General features: G+C 37.6%; 1 protein-coding gene and 1 pseudogene across 6 annotated transcripts in view; one reads left to right on the top strand and one right to left on the bottom strand.

The window, feature by feature from the left end:
- The window catches only part of SHLD2 (shieldin complex subunit 2), a 94,575-nt gene that overhangs the window by 56,911 nt on the left and 12,959 nt on the right, over positions 1-24,705 (bottom strand). The window lies entirely within an intron of this gene.
- On the top strand, positions 20,450-20,831 carry LOC137767680 (ubiquitin-like FUBI-ribosomal protein eS30 fusion protein; annotated as a pseudogene).

The raw sequence follows: 24,705 nt of genomic DNA, 5'->3' as shown, positions 1-24,705 counted from the left end.
GAAATTGTTGAAGCTAGATGAGATATATATATACATATATACATATTCTTTATATTTTTGTATATAGTTGAAAACATCCATAATAACAAAATTAATTTCTTTATAAGTCCAGTGAGAATTGTCTCCTTATCTGTCAAATGAAAATAACATCCATCCCTATCTTACAGTGTTGCTGTGAGATGGGCACAGAGTACTTACTCAATAAAGATTAGAGTCTTAAACCTCAGGAACTCTACACATATATATCGATACTTGGTGACACATAAAAACCAGCCCATTGTATTTCAGGGTTTTTTTTAGTGTGTATTTTTACATAGTTGTAACCATAAAATTGAAATAATTTTGTATTCTGCTTCAATCCATGTAATGCTACTCTTTTATGTCAACCTATAAATTCCTAATCATTTTTTTTTAATAAATTTATTTATTTTTGGCTGCATTGTGTCTTCATTGCTGCGCGTGGGCTTTCTCTAGTTGCCATGAGCGGGGGCTACTCTTCTTTGCGGTGCACAGGCTTCTCATTGCAGTGGCTTCTTTTGTTGCAGAGCACGGGCCTCAGTAGTTGTGGCTTGCGGGTTCTAGAGCGCAGGCTCAGCAGTTGTGGCGCACGGGCTTAGTTGCTTCACAGCATGTGGGAATCTTCCCGGACCAGGGGACCCGTGTCCCCTGCATTGGCAGGCGGATTCTTAACCACTGCGCCACCAGGGAAGCCATTCCTAATTATTTTTAATGCTAGCTTAATATTTTCACAATGAATCTAATTTAGTTCACCATTACTCTCTAATTCACTCATTTGTTTCTAACTTGTCACTATTATAGCCATTGCTACATTAAATAATTTGAGGAATTTAGCATTTCCTTTCGATTATTTTCTTGTGATAAATTCCCAGGTATGGAATTATTGGGTCAAAGAAAATGTACATTGTTATAGCTCTTAATATTTATTATCGTGTTGTTTGCAAAAGAACTGGACAGTTTATAATGCCACAAACAATGGCCAAGAGTTCCAGTCTTACCACAACTTTGTTAGCATACTGAAAAGTAATTTTGGGACTTTCCTGGTGGTCCAGTGGGTAAGACTCCACATTCCCAATGCAGGGGGCCCAGGTTCGATCGCTGGTCGGGGAACTAGATCCCCCGTGCATGCCACAACTAAGACCCAGCGCAGCCTAAATAAATAAATACAATCTTTTTAAAAAAAGTAATTTTACTAGTGAGGGTACAGAGGTACTTCACTGGTGTTTCATTTGCATTTCTCCAATTATTTCCAAAATGAAAAAATAGTGAATTTTAAATTACATTTGGATTAAAATCCTTAATATATGAGGTATATGCAAGCATGTGCAAACAGACACACAAAGTAATAGAAACATGGGTTAAGAAGATAACCAGGTTGGGAATTCCCTGGCGGTCCAGTGGTTAGGACGCGGGTTTTCACTGCCTTGGACCCGGGTTCGATCCCTGGTATGGGAACTAAGATCCCACAAGCTGCATGGTGCAGCCAAAAAAAAAAAAAAAAAAGTAGATAACCAGGTTTATAGCACAGAAAAAAATACATGGTTAAAAACAAAGAAAACATTCAACCTCCTAATAAAATGAAAGAAAATTTTATAAATTAATGAGAAAACATTTCAACCTATCAAACTTGCAAAGATTCATGAAAAGGGTACAAAGGTGCAGGGAAATAGCTTATACTAATAAGAGTTTAAACTAGTAAAATCCTTCTGGAGGGCAATATGGCAATGTATGTCAAAAGTCTTAAAATTCTGTATACCTTTGACCCCATAATTATACTTCTAGGGATTTAACCTAAAGAGAAAAACATCGTATACGCTCTCTTAGATTTAGCTACAAGGATGTTCACAGTAGTATCATGTAAAATGTTAGAAAAGTGAGGGAAACGTGCATTGACTGAGGTCTGATAAATTATGGCACATCCATACAAAGGCAAACTATATAGCCATTTAAAGTCATGAAGATATGTATTATCACAAAAAATTTTCCTTAATATACTGATATGTAAAACAAGGAGACTATAGAAGATTATATATGGAGATTTTATTTTAATTTATTTTTTTAAAAACAGTATTCAGGGGCTTCCCTGGTGGTGCAGTGGTTGAGAATCCACCTGCCAATGCAGGGGACACGGGTTCAAGCCCTGTTCCGGGAAGATCCCACATGCAGCGGAGCAACTAAACCCGTGTGCCACAACTACTGAGACCACATGCCACAACTACTGAAGCCCATGCACCTAGAGCCCGTGCTCTACAGCAAGAGAGGCCACCACAATGAGAAGCCTGCTCACCGCAACTAGAGAAAGCCCGCGTGCAGCAATGAAGACCCAACACAGCCAAAAATAAAAAATAAATAAAATAAATTTATTTTTTTAAAAACAGTATTCAGGTTACTACTACTATTTACATTGAAGTTAGAAACCATTTCTACAGTTTCCATGTGTTCTCCATAGTGACTGACACAAGTGGTGCTAAAAAAGAAATAGTTCTTCTGTTCTTTAACCTCATTCTATCAATCCAATTTATCTTAATTCACTGTGCTAAGAAATAACATTGAATACTAGTAACCCACCTACTATGCACATTCATGGTAAACTCATCACTCTTACAAATACCCAATAGTTAGTAAATGCTAGTATCTGAATTTCCTACTTAAAATGATAGAATGTTGCCACATTTTATGTCACTTACTAAAGGGTATAAGACACACTATCTGCCCCTCAAAAACAAAATCAGTTGAAGTTTAAAGCTATTACTTATTCTTGTATCTAAAATAATAGCTACTAAAACAAACCTTTAAGCAGACAATTGATTTCTTAAATCTTTTTGCATAAGCTCTCATTTCCTTTGCAATAGGCTTTGGTTTTTCAAGTGAGAGATTTGTTATCATGTTCTCATCACCACCCGAGGCACCCTATGATTAGTGCGGTGCAGTGAGCCTCTTAGTCCTGCTTGCAATGCAGTGGGAATTTCTCCCTCCCAGCCCCTATTCCAGGCATTTTCCTTCTCCCAGTAAGTATTTAAACAGGAAGTGACCCTTAATCTAGCTGCTCTTCTGCCTTAAAAGAATAGGGTGACCGGACATCCTGATCTGCCCAGTATGGTACTAGTTTAAGCATGCTATCCTGGTGTCCTGTTTCGTCAGTTTCCCTTCTCACTCTTAAAAATGTCTCCGTTTAGGAATAAATTACATGGTGCCCTAGTTATGAACCTTATAAATACACGAATAAATGTCCTATTAGTGAAGAGTGTGCCTCCTAATACATTTTATCAGAAACATTATAACAATAGTTAGGAACAACTTAAGAAATAAAGGGAAACACTCTGTTTCATTTTCCTGTAAAAAGTTTTTAAAAATAAAATACTAACAGAAATAAGGCTGAATTGCATCTAAAATACATAATATGCATTTAAGAATCTCACAACACAGATAAGAATTAAATGAGGTAGAAAAGAGAATTAACCTGCCTGGCAGCTAAAGAAGCTAGTCAGGTTCTGGGTAATGAGGCTGCAGACACAGGTATAAAATATTTTGGATCCAGTCTTCCTAGAAAATGTCTCAGACAGCAAGATGTCAACTTATCCAAGACTCACCCTTCCTAAGGAAAGTCAAAGGAGCAATCCTAAAATGTCACACTTCACTCCCCCATCTCCCACACTATGTAACTGCAAAAGGACTGAACTGTAAGACTAGTAATCAAGATCTCAAGCAAAACATGGGTCCCAGGGGTCTGCCTGCCAACACCTGTACTTGCTCTCATCCACCCACCCCCTAAAAAAGGTGAAAAACACAAAATCAAGGAAAAAAAAAAAACTTTGCAACTTCAGCCCTGACATTCCTTTGTAAAAAGTCCATACTCATCTCAGCAAATGGCAACTCCATTCTCCCAGTTCCTCAAGCCAAAAACCTTGGTTTCCTCTCTGATCGCTCTCTTTTTCTCATACTTCCATTTTGTCATCAAATCCTTTTAGCCCTACCTTTAAAATTCATTCAGAACTTGACCACTTTTCTCCACCTTCACCTGCTCCTGCCCTGGTTCAAATCACCATCATCTGGATTAGCTACAATAACCTGATTTTCCTTCTTATTCTACTGCCTCCTCAGAAAACAGGTTTATAGAAGTTAAAGGAACTTGCCCCAGGTCACACAGCCTGCAGGCAGTGGAGCCAAGACTGGAATGCAGGAAATCAAACTGCAGAGCCTTAGATCTAAACAAGAGTCTAGGGGAAGAACGTTTAAGGCTGAAGGAACAGTATACCATATTGCCTCTCTGGGTTTTTGACTTTGCTCAACTGTGGAGCTAGAATCCAAGCCGGAACGCTGCCATTAAGTCATATGAAACACACTCAAAAAACACTGGTGGAACTTCCCTGGTGGCACAGTGGTTAAGAATCTGCCTGCCAATGCAGGGGACATGGGTTTGAGCTCTGGTCGAGGAAGATCCCACATGCCACGGAGCAACTAAGCCCATGCGTCACAACTACTGAGGCTTTGCTCTAGAGCCCACAAGCCACAACTACTGAGCCCACGTGCCACAACTATTGAAGCCTGCGCACCTAGAACTCGTGCTCCACAACAAAAGAAGCCACCGCAATGAGAGGCCTGCACACCGCAACGAAGAATAGCCCCCACTCGCCGCAACTAGAGAAAGCCTGCACACAGCAATGAAGACCCGATGCAGCCAAAAATAAATAAATAAATAAATAAATTTATTTTTTTTAAAAAAGCACTGGCTTATCTAGAGAGGTAAGAAAAGAACAGAACTTCAATATAAAGGAGCTACATTATCAAAGAATTCCACTTAGGTTTACTGTAAAGTTAATAATGAAGTGAATAATAAATGGCTTTTAAGAGGACCTCTCTCTCTTTCTCTTTCTTAATCCCTTCCTTCAACTCTGACAAATTTTCTCTCTCTCTCCCTCCCTCCCCCCCCCTCCCTCTCTTTAGTCATCTGGCAATGGGATGATAAATTTCCAAGACATTAAATATTCAAATTTTAAAACCTGTTGCTGGGAATTCCCTGGCGGTCCAGTGGTTAGTACTCTGTGCTTCCATTGCAGGGGGCATGGGTTCAATCCCTGGTCAAGGAACTAAGATCCCACATGCCACAACGCAGCCAAATAAATAAATAAATAAAAATAAAAAATAAAAACCTGTTGCTTAGCAAGTTAAAATATACAGAGTAAATGTAACAAACCATAGATGACAGACCTACTTTCCTGACCTAAACCACTTTCTTCCTTTCACCTTAAATACCCCAAGGTATACCTCAGCATCTATGTGCACTAGCTGTTCCCTCAGCCTTAAACGTTCTTCCCCTAGACACTTGTTTACTATTTTTAAAATTTGAAGTATAATTAAACATTCAATAATAGGCACAGGTCTTAACAGTTCTGTTTGATGACTATTGACAATGGTCTACACCCATGTAACCATCACCCAAAACAAAATACAGAACATTCCCAGGATCTCAGGAAGTTCTTTCATGTCTTTTTCTAAACAGCTTCCTTCCCTTTCCAACCTACAATTATCTTCTGATTTCTATCACTACAGAATAGTTTTGTCTTTTCTTGAACTTCATATAAACAATACAGTATATGCTCATTTATGTCTAGTTCCTTTCACTTAACACAATGGTTTTGAGATTCACCTGTGTTGTTGGGTGTATCAGGTGTTGGGTACTGTGAATACACCACACACACACACAAAAAATACACCACAAGTTGTTTACCCATTTTCCTGTACATGGACATTTCAGTTGTTTCCAGTTTGGGGCTTTTATGAATAAGACTGCTATGAACATTCTTGAATTCATAATTTTGAGGAAATATGTTTTCATTTCCCTTCATTAAATATATAGGGGTAGAATGTTAAATAATAGGATGTATATATGTTTAACTTCAGTAGAAAATGCCAAACAGTTCTCCAAAGTAGCTACACTATCTGGCACACCCATCAGCAATGGATGAGTTCCAGTTGCATCACATCATGCCCAACATTTAGTATCTTCAGCCTTTCTCTTGTTAGCCATTCTAGAGTGTGTGAGATGGTATCTTATGATGAATTTACTTTGCATTATTTCCCTGTTGACTAAGTGATGTTGACTACCTTTGCAAGTGCTTATTGGTCATTAGTATATCCTCTTTGGGGAAGTCTGTTACTGGGTTATTCCTCTTTTCCTCATTTTACTATTGAGTTATTACACTTCTTTACATACCCTAGATATAAGTCCTTTCACAGATAGATATGCTGGAAATTTTTTTTCCCCACTCTGGACTTACCTACTCTTTTTCTTAGTGGTATCTCTTATTACTTTTTAAAATATTTATTTATTTATTTATTTATTTGGCTGTGCCGTGTCTTAGTTGTGGCACGTGGGATCTTTAGTTGTGCCATGAGAACTCTTAGTTGTGGCATGTGGGATCTAGTTCCCTGACCAGGGATCGAACTTGGGCCCCCTGCACTGGAAGTGTGCAGCCTTAGCCACTGGACCACCAGGGAAGTCCCTTAGTGTTATCTTGTAAAAGGCAGTAATGTTAAATTAGTTGAGGTCCAATTTATCAATTTTTTTCTTTTACGTGTCTTTTTTCTTTTAGGATCTTATCCAATAAATATTTGATACTCCAAAGTCATAGGGATATTCTCCTTTTTTTTTTCTTCTAGAAGCTATGACATTTTAAAAATATATCCACAAATTTTTTGATACTCCTCCCTTCAGGAGGTGAGGATTAATTCCTCTACCCTTAAACATGGGCTGGAGTAATGAGTAGAATATGGTGGAAGTGATGGTGTGTGACTCCCAAGACTTTGTCATAAAAGGCAATGCCGCTTCCTCCTTGTGCTCCCTCTTTGATCACTTACTCTGAGGGAAGTCAGCTGCCATGTTATGAGGGCACTCAAACAGCCCTAAGAATAGGCTCATGTGGTGAAGAACCGAGTCTCCAGCCAATAGCCAGTGAAGAGCTGAGGCCTCTAGCCAATAGCCGTGGGACATAAGCCATCTTAGAAGGGGATTCTCCAGCCCCAGTCAAGTCTTCAGATGATTATACTCTTGCTAAAATCTTGCCTACAACCAGATGAGAGACTCTGTGCTAGAATTACCTAGCTAAATTCCTCCTGTGTTCCTGACACAGAGTAACTGTAACATAATAAATATTTGTTGCTTTAAGCCAGGAAGTATTGGGAAATTTGTTATGAAGTGAGAGATAATACAGAAGTTGTACTGTTTTTGCTTTTGCATTTTAGATATATGATCCACTGCAAATTAGTTTCTGTGTATGGAATGAGTTGAGGTGATAGTTCATTGTTTTCCATACAGATATCAAGTTAGAGCAACATTTGTCTTTCTTTCTCCCATTGGACTGACTTGGCACTTTGGTGGGAAAATGCATGAGTCTATTTCTGAGATCTCTAGTATGTATCATTGACCTAAATGTCTATCCTTATGCTAACACTACACTGTCTTGATTACTGTAGCTTTGTGGAAAATCCTGACATCAGGAAACAAAAGTCCTCCAACTGTGTTTTTCAAAATTATTTTGGCTATTCTTAGACCTTTACATCTTGATAAGTTTATAGAATCGTCTTATCTATTTCTTCAAACAAAGCCTACTAGGATGTTGAAGAAGACTGAAATTAATCTATCGGTCAATTTAGAGAGAATTCCATCTTAATAATGTTGAGTCTTCCAATCCATTAATATGGAATATCACCATTTATCTAGGTTTTTTTTTTAACTTACACTAGCAATGTTTCTACCTTTTCAGTGTTGAGAGCATATCCTTAGTTAGATTTATTCATAGGTATTTGCTTTTTTTAATGCTATCAGAAATAACAGTTTTTATTTCAGTTTTCAAATAGTTCATTGCTAATATAGAGAACTACAAATTATTTTCATATAGTGATTTTGCTAAATTCACTTATTAAAATTGTTTTTTGTAGACTCTATCGGGTTTTCCATGTACACAATCATGTTATATGTAAGTAACAGTTTTACTTCTTTTCTAATTTTTATGCTTAATTAACATTTTGGCAAATGTTTTCTACAACAGGTCACAAAGTAAGTATTTTAGGCTTTGCAGGTCATACAGTCTGTTATAATTACTGTACACTGTGGATGTAGCAAGAAAGCAGCCATGGACAATACATAAACAAATGAGCATGGCTATGTTCCAATAAAACTTTACGGTCACCAAAATTTGATTTTCCTATTTTTCACATGTAACAAAATATTAGTCTCCTTTTGATTCTTTTTCAGCCATTTTATTACATATAAACCATTCTAGGTCACAAGCCACACAGGCACAGGTGATGGGCTGGATTTGGCCTACAAGCTGAAGTTTGCTGATCTCTGGTTTAGACCACTGATTTGAGACCTTTCTTCTTTCCTAATATAAGAATTTAATGCAATGTTTCCCTCCAAACAGTGCTTAACGGCACTACTATTTGTTTCATTTGTGCTTTGTACTGGTTTTTTAGCCATTGCTATAGGATTTTCAATTTACATCTTTAACTTTACACAGTCTTCAAATAACATACAGCCAGCCTGCCATATACATGGGTTCCACATCTGCAGATTCAACGAACTGCAGATCAAAAAAAAAATCCAGAAAGTTCCAAAAAGCAAAACTTGAATTTATTGCATGCCAGCAACTATTAACATAGCACTTACATTGTATTCACAACTATTTACATAGCATTTACCTTGTATTGGGTATTATAAGTAATCTAGAGATGATTTAAAGTATACAGGAGGATGTGCATAGGTTACATACAAATACTGTGCCATTTTACATAAGGGACTTGAGAAATCTGAGGATTCTGGTGTCCAAGGGAGGTCCTGGAACCACTCCCCGGGGATAACAAAGAATGACAGTACCACTTAACCTGTTCTAAGAACCTTACAACAGCATTGATTCCCAATCTGAATGTTATACTCAGGCCAAATTATTTATCAAGGTTAAGAGGAAAATAAAGGCATTTTCAGAAATGCAACATATCAAATAATTTGCCTCCCATTCACCCTTTCTTCAGCAAATTGTGGGAGTAAACCAAGAAAGAGGAAAACATAGAACAGAAGAAACAGAAGATCCAACACAGAAGAAAAGGAAATGCCTAGAATAATAGCTGGGCACTATGAGAAAATGGAAACCGCTCCAGGCTGGAGCACGTTACTCTGGAGGGACTTCTCTGAGATGACGACATTGACAGAATAAATTATGTGAAAGAAAACAGGAAATTTGGGCAATTGGTAGCAAATTTTGAGTTGAGTTAGTGATAAGAACACAAAAAACCATATAAACAAGTTATGTCCTAAACTGAAAGCATCAAATACATTACTTGAAAAATCACAGGTAAATACCAAACAGCTAGGAGTTGAGAGTGGTTACCTCTGAGAAGGGGAAGTGAAGGTGGGGACCAAGAAGTACTGTCTGTCTGGACGATCCCTGACAAACTACTTGGCTCGTTAAACTGTATAACTCTGAAGAAGAAAAATATGGAAGATAAGGAAATAAGGTACTTAAGGATTTCCCAAGGACATAAAACCACCTTGGCAACTAACTGTGACCTCTGGAAACCAAGAAGTCTAACAAAATTGTCCTGCAAAATAGAAAACAACACAAACGAATGCATTTGATGGGTGGAAAAGGGCAAAAAAAAAGCAACATTACGCCTGTGCTATCATAACTCTTGTCAAATGCGTGACATCAAGAGCAGAAATCCCTAGGTTTCTGTGCTTCAGTTCCCCCGTCTATAAAGTGCATGTAACAGTATCCCTCTCCCAGGACTGTAATGAGGCTTCAACCCAATAATGAACATAAAGTGCTTACAGCAGTGTTAGAAATAAATATTAACACAGTTAATACTTTACTATTTTTAAATAACTGAAATTATTTTTTATTTCAAATCATTCAATTTAATTGTCACAATGATACTGAAAAGTTTATTTGAATGCTTACCTTGTCTATTCAAACATCAAGGCCTCTAACCCTTTCACATATATCTCCAAAAAGGGGGGACTGTGGGGGAAAGAAGATTAAACTGTCTGATGACCCAAGAGAAACAGAAATAACAATTAATGAAGGTGGTCAGTAAAGATGCTTATAATTCTGAAGAACTGACTGCACCTGAAAAACTACTCAGGATACCAGGCTTTATCTTACACTTCTTAGTTGATTATGATCAATCATTCACTCACTAAGTAAGTCAGCAATTAGAACTGAAAACTTGGTCCTAACTATACATTAACTCAGTAACGCTGAGACCAGCATTTTTCCACTTCTAAAGAGGTAAAGTCTCCAACTTATGCACAGATTGTGCTCTCCAAGTTCAGTTCTACTTTGTTATAAAACCTGAGAAACATCTTTCCAAAGGAAAAAAGTATGAAATAAAGTTGAGATCCTGGGCAAGAAATAAAGGCCAATTTAATCCATACGTACTTAAGAACCATGGAAAAAAGAAAAGAATAAATATAACCATGTTAGGTGGCTTTCAATCTCTTCTTTTGTGCTCTAACAGCTAGCAAAAAAATAGTTACTTGAGATTAACAGTTGTCCCACACTTTTATTCATCTTTGGATCCTTGTAAACATAAACAGTATGTAACAGAGTACCTGACTTCTATTAGAAGCTTAAAATATTTATTTAACAAATGAATAACTAGAATTAAGAGTACTATTTGAACTATACTCTTTTTATGGAGAAATACACTACAATTTGCAATCGAAGGAACATTTTCCTTTATCTTGGCAACAAGATCAGAGTTTGAACACCAAGAACAAAAAAGCCTGGGCAGATACTCCATCTACGTAATAGTCATTTCTCCTAGAAATCACATTTTGGTCACAGATCACTCATAGTGTTTTTAAGTATGTATAAATCACTAAGTTGGGTTTCATAATATAAAACTTGACCTCCAAAATTCCCTGCTTCTTTCCCTTCACCAATATCTTAAATAAAAATTGCAGCCATCAATATTTTATCTGGGAGGATTTTCCCCCCCAGTTTTATTGAGATGTAATTGACATATAACATTGCATTAGTTTAAGGTATAGGGTATAATGATTTGATATATGTATATATTACAAAATGATTACCACAATAAGTTAACAACCATCACCTCACATAGTTATAAATTTTTTTTCTTGTGATGAGAACGCTTAAGATTTACTCTGTTCGCAATTTTTAAATATTTAATGTAGTACTGTTAACAATAGTCACCATGCTGTACGTTACATCTCCAGAACTTATTTATCTTATAACTGATGTCTGTACCTTTTGACCACCTTCCCCTATCTCCCCATGCCCACCCCTCTGACAACCACCAATCTGTTCTGTTTCTGTGCCTTCAGTTTTTTTAGATTCCACATTTAAGTGATATCATACAGTATTTGTCTTTCTCGGTCTGGCTTATTTTACTTAGCATAATGCCCTTGAGGTCCATCCATGTTGTTGCAAATGGCAGGATTTCCTTATTTTTATGGTTGAATAATACTCCATTGTATATATACACACCACATTTTCTTTTTTTTAAAAATGATTTGGCCTCCCAGGTCCAAGTCAGTATTTTTTCTTTTTTTGTAATTAATTAAGTTATTTATTTATTTATTTTTGGCTGCATCGGGTCTTCATTGCTGTGCACGGGCTTTCTCTAGTTGCGTCGAGTGGGGGCTACTCTTCATTGCGGTGCGCGGGCTTCTCATTGCGGTGGCTTCTCTTGTTGCAGAGCACGGGCTCTAGGCGCGCGGGCCTCAGTAGTTGTGGTTCACAGGCTCTAGAACGCAGGCTCAGTAGTTGTGGTTCTCAGGCTCTAGAGCGCCGGCTCAGTAGTGGCGCACGGGCTTAGTTGCTCCACGGCATGTGGGATCTTCCCAGACCAGGGCTCAAACCCGTGTCCCCTGCATTGGCAGGTGGATTCTTAACCACTGCACCACCAGGGAAGTCCCATACACCACATTTTCTTTATCCATTCAGCCATCAATGAACACCTAGGTTATTTCCATGTCTTGGCTATTATAAATAATGCTACAATGAACATGGGGGTGCAGATATCTCTTCAAGACAGGGATTTCACTTCTTTAGAATATGTTCCCCAAAGTGCTGAATCACACAGTAATTCTATTTTTAATTTTTTGAGGTCGATTTTTTAATCTAAAATTAATTTTTTAATTTTTTTGAGGTAGAAAGCAGTTTCTATACTACTTCTAGTCAGTACCAAAGGTTATCAACTGAAAAATTAATACAATGGACCAAAAAATGTAATAAAAAAAACTTATTAAAAGATTCAATACTCAGGGACTTCCCTGGCAGTCTGCTGGTTAAGACTCCATGCTTCCACTGCAGGCGGCACAGGTTCGATCCCTGGTCAGGGAACTAAGATCCTGGATGCCAGGTGCGGCACGGCCAAAAAAAAAAAAAGATTCAATATTCAGAGAGAAATTCTGTTTAAAACCCAACATTTCTCTAGTTCAAATGCAACTACCTATACTTAGACATTCCAGAAATGAAGTAGATAAAATTACCCAACCCAATAACATAAATTATGTTAAGAACAAAAATATTGCAAAACAACTGAAAATTATAGGTTAACATTACAGAATTTAGTAAACAATGAATTCGATGTCCACATTGCAAAGCTGACTTCCATAGTTTAAAACCTGAGTTTACCTAAAAAAGAAACCCCTTAATTTCTCATTACTCAAAGAAAACAACTCAATCTCTATGATACATCCTTAAAGAAATAAAGATTAATTTATCCTAGAGAGCCAGGGTTCACATCAAGCTTTATGGAATGATTGATAATCACATTTCTTCTTTTAAACATAAAATTCGTGTGGATTGTCACCTTAAATGAGAAAGGCATGAAAAGAACGTAAGCTCCAATCTAGCGTTAGAAATTACTCCATAAATATTATTTCTCTTGAATACCCTTTCTGCTTTGTAAGTCTATTTCCCCAATGAAACCAATATACTTTATTTCTTTATAATGATTTCATTTCATGTAAATTTATGAAGGTTGTATAAATATTTGTTAGAATAGGAGTTTGTCTGAATAGTTGACAATGACTAGTGAGAACAAAAGAGACAAGGGTAGCATCATCAGCAGAGGAGACAAAAGCATCTCTAAAGCACCCACTACATTAACACAACATTTTTTACACAAAGATTTTTAAGTAAGGTCTTCATGTGATATTTTTGAAAAATATTTTTATATCCAAGAAAATTTAAACATAAGCAATTAAATCTACTTTTAATTTTTAATTTTTTAATTGTTTTTTTATTTTGAATTTTGATTAAGAATGTTTTCTGATCCACAGGCCTTTTCCTTTTAAGTACAGCTACCATGGCAGTGAGTTATAATTAACTTAGCTACCTCTGTTTTAAATGTTGGGATGTTACTTTTCTTCTAGTTTTATTTATCTACCTGAGGATTCATGTTAATAACCTGTTGTGAATTTTTTCAAACGCTCAATGTTAAATTATGAAAACATAGAATGCATATACCATAGTTAAGTATAGGGGAATTAATAACACATGAATGTATCACTTTGACATTATTTTCTTATAAATAAGAACAGATGCCCTTTTTAGGAAAAAAAAAAAAAAAAAAAGAATGTTTTCTGTAGAAAGACCAGATCAGTTTCTCTGCTTTAGTAAACTACATAATAAAATATGAAACTCATTAAGGAAAAGCAAAGCAGGAAACTTAATATGTCACTTTTAGACACCTATCCTTATGTGAAAGTAAACAGCATTAATTCCAAGCATATTCCAAACTTTTAGGAGAAGTGGGTGGGTGAAGGAACAAGAGAGAGTAAAAACTGACACTACTTCTATAGTGTAGGTTTATACTTTAATGTGTTCATTCTGAAAAGCAAATGAGGCAAACTGAGACTTCCACCTGGCTTGCCAGAATGACTCTCATGAGTACTAACATGCTTAGGTTAACATTTTCATAAACTTTTTTCTCATTTCTTCCAAGTATCTTAAATAACATTAAAAACTATATAACATGATACAGCTGCTTCAGAAAAACTGTTTGACAGTTCCTCAAAAAGTTAAACATAGAGATATCATATAACCCAGTAATTACATCCTAGGTATACACCAAGGAGAATTGAAAACATACGTCCACACAAAAACCTGTAAACGAATGTTCACAGCAGCATCATTCCTATCAGTCAAAAAGTGGAAATAACCCAAACATCCATCAACTGATGAAGGGAAGAACCAAATGTGGTATATCCTCACAATGGAATATTATTCAGCCCAGAAGAGCTACAAAGTACTGATATGCCACATCACAGGTAAACTCTGAAAACACGCTACATTAAAGGAACCAGACACATAAGGCAATATATCGTATGATTCTATTTATATGAATTACTCAGAATAGGCAACTCCATAGAGATATAAACAGAGATATGGCTGCCAGGGGCTAGGAGAAGGGGGAAAACTTAAGAGGGGTTTCCTTTGAGGGCGATGAAAAAGTTCTGGAACTAGATAATGGTGATGGTTGCACAACACTGATTATACTCAAAGCCACTGAAACTTTTATGTTATGTGAATTATACTTTAATTAATGAAAGAAACCCTACAAAACAAAAAACAGATGTTAACATCTTTTCAAAGAAAGTTAACTTCCAAAATAAATGATGATTATTTTGGTATTTCTTTAAAAACCTTATTGTTAATTTGATATGGACATTAGAAACATTTTTATTTATATATTTATTTATTTTGGTTGTGACAGGTCTTAGTTGTGGCATGCAGGATCTTCCATGCCTTGTGTGGGATCTTTGTTGCCGCATACGGGATCTTTAGCTGTGGCATACAGGATCTTTAGTTGTGGCATACAAATTCTTAGTTGGGCATGTGGGATCTAGTTCCTTGACCAGGGATTGAACCCGGGCCCCCTGCATTGGGAGCATGGAGTCTTAGCCACTGGACCACCAGCGAAGTCCCTAGAAACATTTTCAGAAATAAACCTTTTTCTATAATGCCGAATACCATCCTTAAGCTTTTCTATTTGTCAGGAGCTCGCATAAAAATCTTTTATCACCAGCTTTGCAATGCTTAGCCTGCCAGGGTAGGAATGAATTTTATATAATATCTAAACAAGTGAGTTTTAAAATGGGCAGAATGTTTTATTAAATTTGGCTTACTAATATCGTATGTTGAATTTTAGTACAGGAGAGGAACATGTTTATTTCTAATGAAGAAGATCAGCAAAAGATGACAAACTTTTTATTTTATTTATTTATTATTATTTTTTGGCTGCGTTGGGTCTTCATTGCTGTGCGCGGGCTTTCTCTAGTTGCAGTGAGCGGGGGCTACTCTTTGTTGTGGTGCACGGGCTTCTCATTACGGTGGCTTCTCTTGTTGTGGAGCACAGGCTCTAGGTGCGCGGGCTTCAGTAGTTGTGGCATGTGGGCTCAGTAGTTGTGGCTCGTGGGCTTAGTTGCTCCACAGCCTGTGGGATCTTCCCGGACCAGGGCTTGAACCCGTGTCCCCTGCACTGGCAGGTGGATTCTTAACCACTGCGCCACCAGGGAAGTCCCGAAATACTTTTTATTATTTATTTATTTATTTAAGATTTATTATTTACTTATTTACTTTATTTTTGGTTGTGTTGAGTCTTAGTTGTGGCACACGGGATCTTTGTTGCGGTGCGTGGGCTTCTCTCTAGTTGTGGCATGAGGGTTTTTTTTCCTCTTCTCTAGTTGTGGTGCACAGGCGCCAGGGCACGTGGGCTCTGTAGTTTGCGGCACACAGGCTCTCTAGTTGAGGCGCACTAGCTCAGAAGTTGTGGCATGCGGGCTTAGTTGCCCCGTGGCATGTGGGATCTTAGTTCCCTGACCAGGGATCAAACCCGTGTTCCCTGCATTGTATGGCGGGTTCTTTACCACTGGACCACCAGGGAAGTCCCCCGAAAAATTTTTTAGACAGCAAAATTTACCTGGTCTGCTTTAGCCCTCATGAAGCTATCTCTGACATTCATTTTTTTAAATTTTGATATTCAATACAGAAAAGCAACATCCAAAAAAAAAAGGCCATGCCAAATGCAATAATAATAAAAATGCAAAAATTAATTTATTTTACCTCAAATATAATAGAAAATACCACTTCTGCTGAACCTAATTCTAGGCAAGGTAAAATTCAGTCACCTACATAATAATTTGCCCAGTGTCCATTCACAATCTTCCTACTTGCTCTTAATGGCATTTGAGTAGAGTAGGCTCTCAATCTACATGAATTAATTATGTAAATTATCAGATTAAATAACAGTTTCAACTTAAAATAATAACATCTATTTGGGGCCTATGCGAACCAGGCAATGGAACTAGAGGCTTTATATATTTAACTCATTTCAGCTCACAATACCTTACAGAGAGGTTAAGTAACTTCCCTAAGGTCACAACACTAGTACACTGCAAAGCCAGGATTCAAACCAAGGTCTGTCAGACATACAATCATTTTTGCTAAAACATTCCAAGTCTGGGCTACAAAGGAATATAATTTCAGTTTAATTGGCAAACATTCATCTTATCTCTTGAATACAGCTTCTAAATGTTTAGGTAATGAGAAAGAAAAAGAGTGCCTGAAAAGAACATTACTGAAGAATGAAATGATGTGTCTGGGGAAACATGTAGTGCACTGTTTGCCCACTATGTGCCATGTGCTGGACTGGCTATTTTAATGCATGAACACTTAATTGTTACAACAATACTGGGAAGTTAATATTGATACCTCCTTTTTTACATAAGAAGAAACTGAAGTTTAGAAGGTGCAAGAAAGTCCAAGGTTACAGAAGTTGCAAGGCACATAGTTGGGATTAGAAACCAAATTCAGTCGGTCAATAAATATTTACTGAGTGTTTACTATGTACCAGGGCTATACGAGGCACTTAGAATAGAATATTAGAGATCTCCCACATACAGCTCAAACCAAACCCATCTTCTTTTTGCTTAGGCAGTAAATCATTGTGAAATTGAAAAATCCCCATAGATTTTTCTTTTAATAGCTTTGTTTTAAATGATTATTCATGCTTTGGTTATACATGTTAAGTACTGTCCCTAAAGCCAGAAGTTGATTGCCATAAAAACTGAATAAGCCTCCAGTAGATAATGTGAAAATATAAGCAATTCTGTCCTCCTGCATGATTTTCAACATATTGCTAGATAGAGAACACCACTTTGGAAAATATACTTCTTATGTTCTGAAGGATAATTTAAACCATTAAGCATTTTACAAAGCTTTTGAAGGTCAGATTTTAAATGACAACAGTGAAATTTCAAAAAGAACAGGGAAAGTCAGCACCAAAGCTAGTTTAACATTAATAATAAGTGATCTAATAAATAGGTCTATGTTTGCCTAGTCAGGTTTTGCTTATTATGTCAGTTGGAAAGCCGGAAGGAAACTGGTTTTAACTCCCATACAACCTGTATCATGACAACATCACTTTATCAGAAACGTAGCTGATATCAGCATAATGCTGAGACAGTTCAAATTTAAAACTGATTTTTCTTTTCCAACTATTTTCATAATCATTAATGGTATATAGAATCGAGATAACTTAAGAAAAAAAAAAGAAGGGTAATTAACATTTACTGTGACCCTTCTATGTGCCAGATACTACATTTAATTCTCACAGCCACCTTAACCTTTTAGAGGAAGAAACAGAAGTTTTGAGAAATGAAGTACCTTTTCTAAGATTACATAGCTAATAAAGAGGCAGAGCCAAGGTTCAGACTCTGATGTCAATTATTATAATGCTCCATGGCACTAAACACCTGTCAGTTTCTTAATGTATTTTAAAAATTTTATGATAATATAATATTAGAGCAGAGAAAGCAGAGTAAAATAATGATTTGGATTATGAACTGTTTTAGTACCTCAAAAGTACTAAAGTGATGTTGACCTTTTAAAAATTCCTATGACGGTCACTGGGAAAGAGAATATAAAATACCTTCAAGTCAAAATATTAGGCTTTTGAGTAGAAAAAAAGTAACAAATAAATAAGTATACATTTAATATTATCAAAAGAGAACCAAGTTAAAAAAAAAAACAAAAAAACTAGTTCTATTCTAAAGCAACACTTTTTGAAAGACTGCAGATCACCAGCGTAGGCTGGCTCGAAGCAGCATTTTTCAGAGTTAACTTCATGGAAGACTAATCCCTATAAAAATATTGAAAGATAATGAGTTTCCACAGTCAAACAAGTTTGAGAAATGCCGGACTTAACGCTAAACCAGTTTCTTCACTGGTTACAAACAGTACAACATAGCTCCTGGAGCCCTCTGGAGTCAGACTATCTGGGTTTGAATCCCTGCTCTTCCACCTCCTGGCCTAGACATGATATTTGGAACATGTTATTTCACTACTCTGGGTCTCAGGTTTCCCACCTGTAAAAAAAAAAAAAAAAAAAGAGAGACAATTGCAAAGACAGATTTGTTGTAAAGATTAGAAAGATTAAAACATCTGGGGTTGAGATATGGGGATATATGTATATGTATAGCTGATTCACTTTGTTATAAAGCAGAAACTAACACACCATTGTAAAGCAATTATACTCCAATAAAGATTTAAAAAAAAAAAATCTGGGGTTGTTAGAACAGAGCCTTAAAATAGTAAGTGCTTGATAAATGTTAAATTATTAGTAGTAACATCATTTCCCTGAGCCTTTATTAACCTGATAAAAGTTGATGCTCATCATGAATCTCCAAGGAGCCAAGGGATATACCTAGTATGCAGTTTCCCAAACTTATATGATAGAACCCACTTTTCCACAGACCATCCCTCAAGACTGGTTAATGTCTTTTAAAATCAAAACAAAACAAACAAACAAAAAATACTATGAGAAACAATAAAGAATTCCATCACTAAAATTAAATCTGTTTAAAAAAAATACAAGTGTAGTGCTTCCCAGCTGGTGAACACATCGAGGTGCAGGAAGGGTGGCATGTGGAAGAAGGCATGGGAAGCTCCACGCCCCTTCCCCCATACCTTGCCCTACATATCTCTTCCATTTGGCTATTCCTGAGTTGTATCCTTAATAAGCCAGTAATATCTCCTCACAGATTCCAGCACATGGGTTCAGTGTCTGGAACCTGTACATGTAGTAGAATAGTGCATTGTTTTATTTTCCATTCTCATAGCCCTCAGTGGCTTCAAGTGATCACATCTCATCACAGTAGTCATTCAATTATCCAAGATACTATGCGGAACCTATTCATCATCACCCAGCCTGCAATCATTTGAATAAGGACATGAATGGTTTCCGTTATCAAGATACATCTATTTAAGTCTCATATCTGTTGTATAGAAGTCAATATTCAAATGATGGCGTGTTTTCCGTTTGGTATTTATTGTGCCCATTTGGCAAATTTACAGTCATTACCAGAGTGCTGATCATGCTACCCTTCCATTTAGAATTTTTTCTAAGCAGTATGTGTCAGGATCTTCAGAAATGCTTACACCCTTTGATCAAACAAATCAATTTCCAAGGATCTATACTATGGAAATAAATAAGAATACAAGATAAAACCTTAAATACACATATTGCATCATTGTTTAATATTGTGGAAAATTAGAAATACTAAAGAAGTCTAGGGAATTCCCTGGTGGTCCAGTGGTTAGGACTCAGAGCTCTCACTGCTGAGGGCCCAGGTTCCATCTCTGGTCCAGGAACTAAGATCCCACAAGCTGAGTGGTGCAGCCATAAATAAATAAAATAAGTCTAATTTTAGGGGAAGGATTAAACAAAGAGTGGTACATTACTTGTATTACACAGTCATTACAAATTATATTTGAAAGATTATGAGTAATGCTATGTGAAAAAGCAAGTTACTAGTTTATTTTTGTAGTATAAGCATAATTTTCTAAAACAAGCCAACAAAACACCAAGTAATCAAAATTTAAGACAAAAACTAAATCTAAAAATACGCCGAGGACTTCCCTGGTGGCGCAATGGTTAAGAATCCGCCTGCCAATGCAGGGGACATGGGTTCAAGCTCTAGTCCGGGAAGATCTCACATGCCACGGAGCAACTAAGCCCATGCGCCACAACTACTGAGCCTGCGCTCTAGAGCCCGCAAGCCACAACTACTGAGCCCGTGTGCCACAACTACTGAAGCCCGTGAGCCTAGAACCCGTGCTCTGCAACAAGAGAAGCCACCGCAATAAGAAGCCTGCGCACCGCAACAAAGAGTAGCCCTTGCTCGCCGCAACTAGAGAAAGCCCGAGGGCAACAGTGAAGACCCAACGCAGCCAAAAATAAATAAATAAATTAATTTTTAAAAAAACATAAAAAAAAAAAATACACCCAGTGACATGGCACACAGCAGGCGGAGAGGACATGCACACCCTCATTCCTTCCTCTTTCTCAACTCCCATCTTCACGTTAGCGGCAGTGGTAAAGCGATTCAGTCGCCAACATGCAGCTGTTTGTCTGCACGCAGGAGCTACACACTCTCCAGGTGACCGGCCAGGTGACAGATCAAGGCTCATGTAACCTCGTTGGAGGGTCTCATTCCAGAAGATCAGATCCGGCTCCTGCAGGATGAGGCTACCCTGGGCCAGTGTGGGGTGGAGGCTGTGAGCACTCTGAGCACTCTGGAAGTAGCCAGCCGCATGTTTGGAGGTAAAGTCCATGGTTCCCTGACCCGTGCCAGGAAAGTAAGAGGTCAGATTCCCAAGGTGGCCAAACAAGAGAAAAAGAAAATGGGCCGGGCCAAGAAGCGTATGAAGTACAACCAGTGCTTTGTCAATGTTGTGCCCGCCTCTGGCAAGAAGAAGGGCCCCAATGCCAACTCTTAAGTCCTTTGTAATCTTGGCTTTCTCTAATAAAGCCACTTAGCCCAATCCAAAAAAAACCCCCAAAACCCAAGAAACAAAAAATGAATAAATAAATAAACAAACACCCAAATGTCAACTATGGTTGATTTGAGCCATAGGTGACCCTTCTTCCTACTTCTCTACATTTTCCAAGTTTTCTTTATGGAGTATGTCAATTTTGCTTAACTCTTACTTGATACCACTTGCCTTTGAGCTAAAGTTCTACTAGATGACAAAACAAAGCAAACTGGCCTAGTGGTCAAAGATGGGAAAAGTGTGAAATGTGATTTCTTTCAAAGGTTATTTATCACTTTGTGAGAGGCAGAAATGGTTAAACATACAACGAAGTCATATTACCTGCTAGCAAAATTGTTCCTAGTTTGTACAATGAAATCACACACATCAGTATTTCTTAGTGTTCTGCAAAAACACCATGCATCATGATTCTAAGTATTTTGTGACCTGAGGAAGTCTGAAAGCATGTTTAAAATATGCCAAATATTAATGTAGTGTAACCTTTGGTTTTAAGGCATATTGGGAGAGGTAAAACTCTCAGAATATTATTTTGTAACTTTATCAATTGATACATTTTCTAAATGTCCAAAAACAGACATTTAGGGAATTCCCTGGCGGTCCATCCAGTTAGGACTTGGCACTTTCACTGCTGTGGCCTAGATTCAACCCCTGGTGCGGGAACTAAGATCCTGAAAGCTGCCCCGCGCGGCCAAAAAAAAAAAAAAGACATTTAACATGTAGTATTTCAGGTTATACTTTATAACTTAAATATGGCTTAACTATTGCTGCAATATTACTAAATTTACATGCCTTTAAAGAGATCAAGAACTATTTATATTGCCATTCCCTCCTTTTGTGACTCAGAAATTTTTACACTCCCTCTTAACCTGGTGTCTGCTGTGCAAAGGCCTGAAGACCTAATGATTTCTCACCCCAATATGGACTCAGGGTTACTTCTACCCATGTGCCCACCCCTTAGAGACAAGTTTGTCAAGGCCAAAAAATCAAGTGAGCACCAGTCGCTTCCACCCCTGCCTTCCTCCTTTCCCAGGGCTAAGCCTTGCCAAAAAGAAAACAGCCCCATGCTAGGGTTCTTTATGACATGCTGAGCAAAAGCCACAGACTGCTAAACACTGCCAAGTAGACCTGAAAACAATGAACTCATCTAGCTTTGTGCATAACCCAGAACCTCAGTCTGTCAGCATCAACGCATTTTTCCCATAAAATTAATAAAAATTTTGAGATTAGCTAAAATCGCCATATTCTTACAATCATCCAAAACGCAAGCCCCTATGATTAATCCCTCTTTCCTGCTGCACTCTGATCTCATTTCTGCTCTGTACTGTCTCCCTCTTCGACCATCACACACCCTCCAATAGCTATACTTCCTGATAACCCTTTACACTGTTCCACTGCAAACAAATTCCCTAAACCCCAACCAATTTAAATTGGTTGCCAGCAGTCTTGCTCTCTAAACTAATCTGGGTGCGAGATATTCTCTCCCACTCAGCAAACGTGAAGCACGTAAGTCATGCCTTGTTCACCATCACAGTTCTTTACCCTCAAATAAAGGTACGTCTTTTGAGGTTTAAGTCATCTGTTGCTACCTCTCTCTCCTTGTCATCCACTGGTCTCTTGGTCACTCTCCCACATTCACTAAAGGCTTTGGAACCTGGTTCAAAATCTTTCCACCCCTTGCTCTGCCACCATTCTGAGCAACTCACTTCCTGTGTAGCTGACTCTTATAAAATTCTAGATCTACAGTTCCCTTATCTCAACTCCAGGAACCTTCACTTTCTCTCCACTTCAGAAACCCATTCCATAGCCAGATCTTGCATTCAGTCATAACCAGCAACTGCTCCTATTTAATCTTAAAATCCAATATCCAGTCTTGACCCCTTCATATCCCAGCAGCTACTTTCTGGTTTCATTTGTTTGCTACTGAGCCTAGACTCAATGGCCCAGAACTTGAAATGCTCTAACTACTGTAATTTCTTGCATCCTTACTCTGTCTGCCATACTGGCCTGTAAAACTGAAACCAAAATCAATCCAGTTGTTCAACTTGTCTGCTCAGCCCCTCAGGCTGGTGAGGCCTGAGAAACAGGGGAAAAAATCATCACACAACTATATATACCAGAGCCATGAAAAATTATTACAATTCTTTTAAGTAATCCCATTCAGTTAGCCCTCTCATTTCTCTCAGTGAAATTCTCCCTTTCTCCTCAAACTCTCCCCTACAATCACCATCACCATCCTCTATAATCTCAGCTGATGAGGTGATCCCCCCACTTCACTGAAAAATTCATCAAGTGTGTTGATGCCCCAAATTCCTCACCTACCACCCAAACACTTTTCTCCATCTGCACCATCCTTTCTTTATTCCTACTTCCGTGGAAACAATATTCCTATTCCTACTGAAACCTAGTATCCTCACTCTGTTCCCTCTACTCTTAAGGACAATGTTCAATCAATCTCACATACCTCCTTCTTCCTGTATCATCAACTTCTCCCTTCCTTCTGACTCTTTCCATTTAGCATATAAACATGCTGAACTGTCTCTCATCTTGATAGAATATGCCCTCTACCTATGATCCTGTATCTCTACAAGCTTTTTGAAAAGAATGTCTGCACTTACTGCTTCCACTCTCTCACAACTATTCACTCTAGTTCTCAGCAACCAGGCATTTATCTCTACCATGGAGATTCCACTGAAACTGTTCTATAGAAGATGATCAATCAGCTAGTTGCTGCTCTGTCCTTATAGTAGCTGACTTATTTTCTACATTTGACACTGCTGACCACTCTTTTCTTAAAACTTCTCAGTCTTCATTTAATGACATTTACTGAAAACCTACTTTATGATAAGAACTGTGGATAAAATGATGAACATGATGGTCTTAGTCCTCAAGAAACTTAAAATCGAGTTGGGGAAGCTTTTATGGTAATTCATACTCATATTTCAACCTCTCAGATCCTTCCTTCCTTTCTCTACTCAGCCCTTAGATTCTGACACTCCCCCAGGGCTCCCCTCTTTGCTCTTCTAACATCCACCCCAGGATTACTGTATCTACATTACCTACTCACTGATGATGACAAAATTTACATCTCTAGCTGAGAATTCCATCCGGAGTTCTGGACCCTTTTACTCTACGAAAAGATACTGGTACTTGGATATTTCACTATCTTGATAATATCCTTTGATATACAAAAGTTTTCAATTTTGACGAAGTCCAATTTATCTATTTTTTTCTTTGGCTATTTGTGCTTTTGGTGTCCTATTTAAGGAACTGCTGCCTAGTCTAAGATCATAAATATTTATACCTACATTTTTTCTAAGACTTTTACAGCTTCAACTCTTACAGTTAGCTCCTTAATCCACTGAAACCATAATTCTTGAAAGATAAGGATTTCAATGGCAGTAACTGAAGGCTTAAGAGTAAAAAGAGCTTTTTAAATTCTAAAACCATGGCTTTAAATATCACACCCCAAGGCAAGAAAACTCTGCTGGCAGAGTTTATACTGTAAACTACAGCACAGAGGAAGTAGCAGGTGGTGACGTAAATGCAATTCTTCCACGGCAACTGAGAGGACATAAAAACCTGGAAGAGGAGTGCAGAAAGAAAGAGGAATTAGAAATAGCTTAGATACAAGTTCAAAATTCTTACTACCTTCTGTCTCATCTACGGCTAAGTCTCAGGGTGAGGAAGGGTGAGAAAGATCTCCAGTATGTTTGTGGGGAAGGACCCAGAATAGAAGATAATTATGTTTCCCCTTCCCAAGTTATGGTCCAGGGAACTGCAAGCCTTTTAGCAAAAGCTTGCAACTAACACTACATCAATG

The sequence above is a fragment of the Eschrichtius robustus genome, chromosome 7, assembly GCF_028021215.1.
Source record: "Eschrichtius robustus isolate mEscRob2 chromosome 7, mEscRob2.pri, whole genome shotgun sequence".
In the NCBI taxonomy this organism is placed as follows: domain Eukaryota; kingdom Metazoa; phylum Chordata; class Mammalia; order Artiodactyla; family Eschrichtiidae; genus Eschrichtius; species Eschrichtius robustus.
The sequence above is the reverse complement of the archived record's forward strand: the minus strand, read 5'-3'. Positions and strand labels throughout refer to the sequence as shown.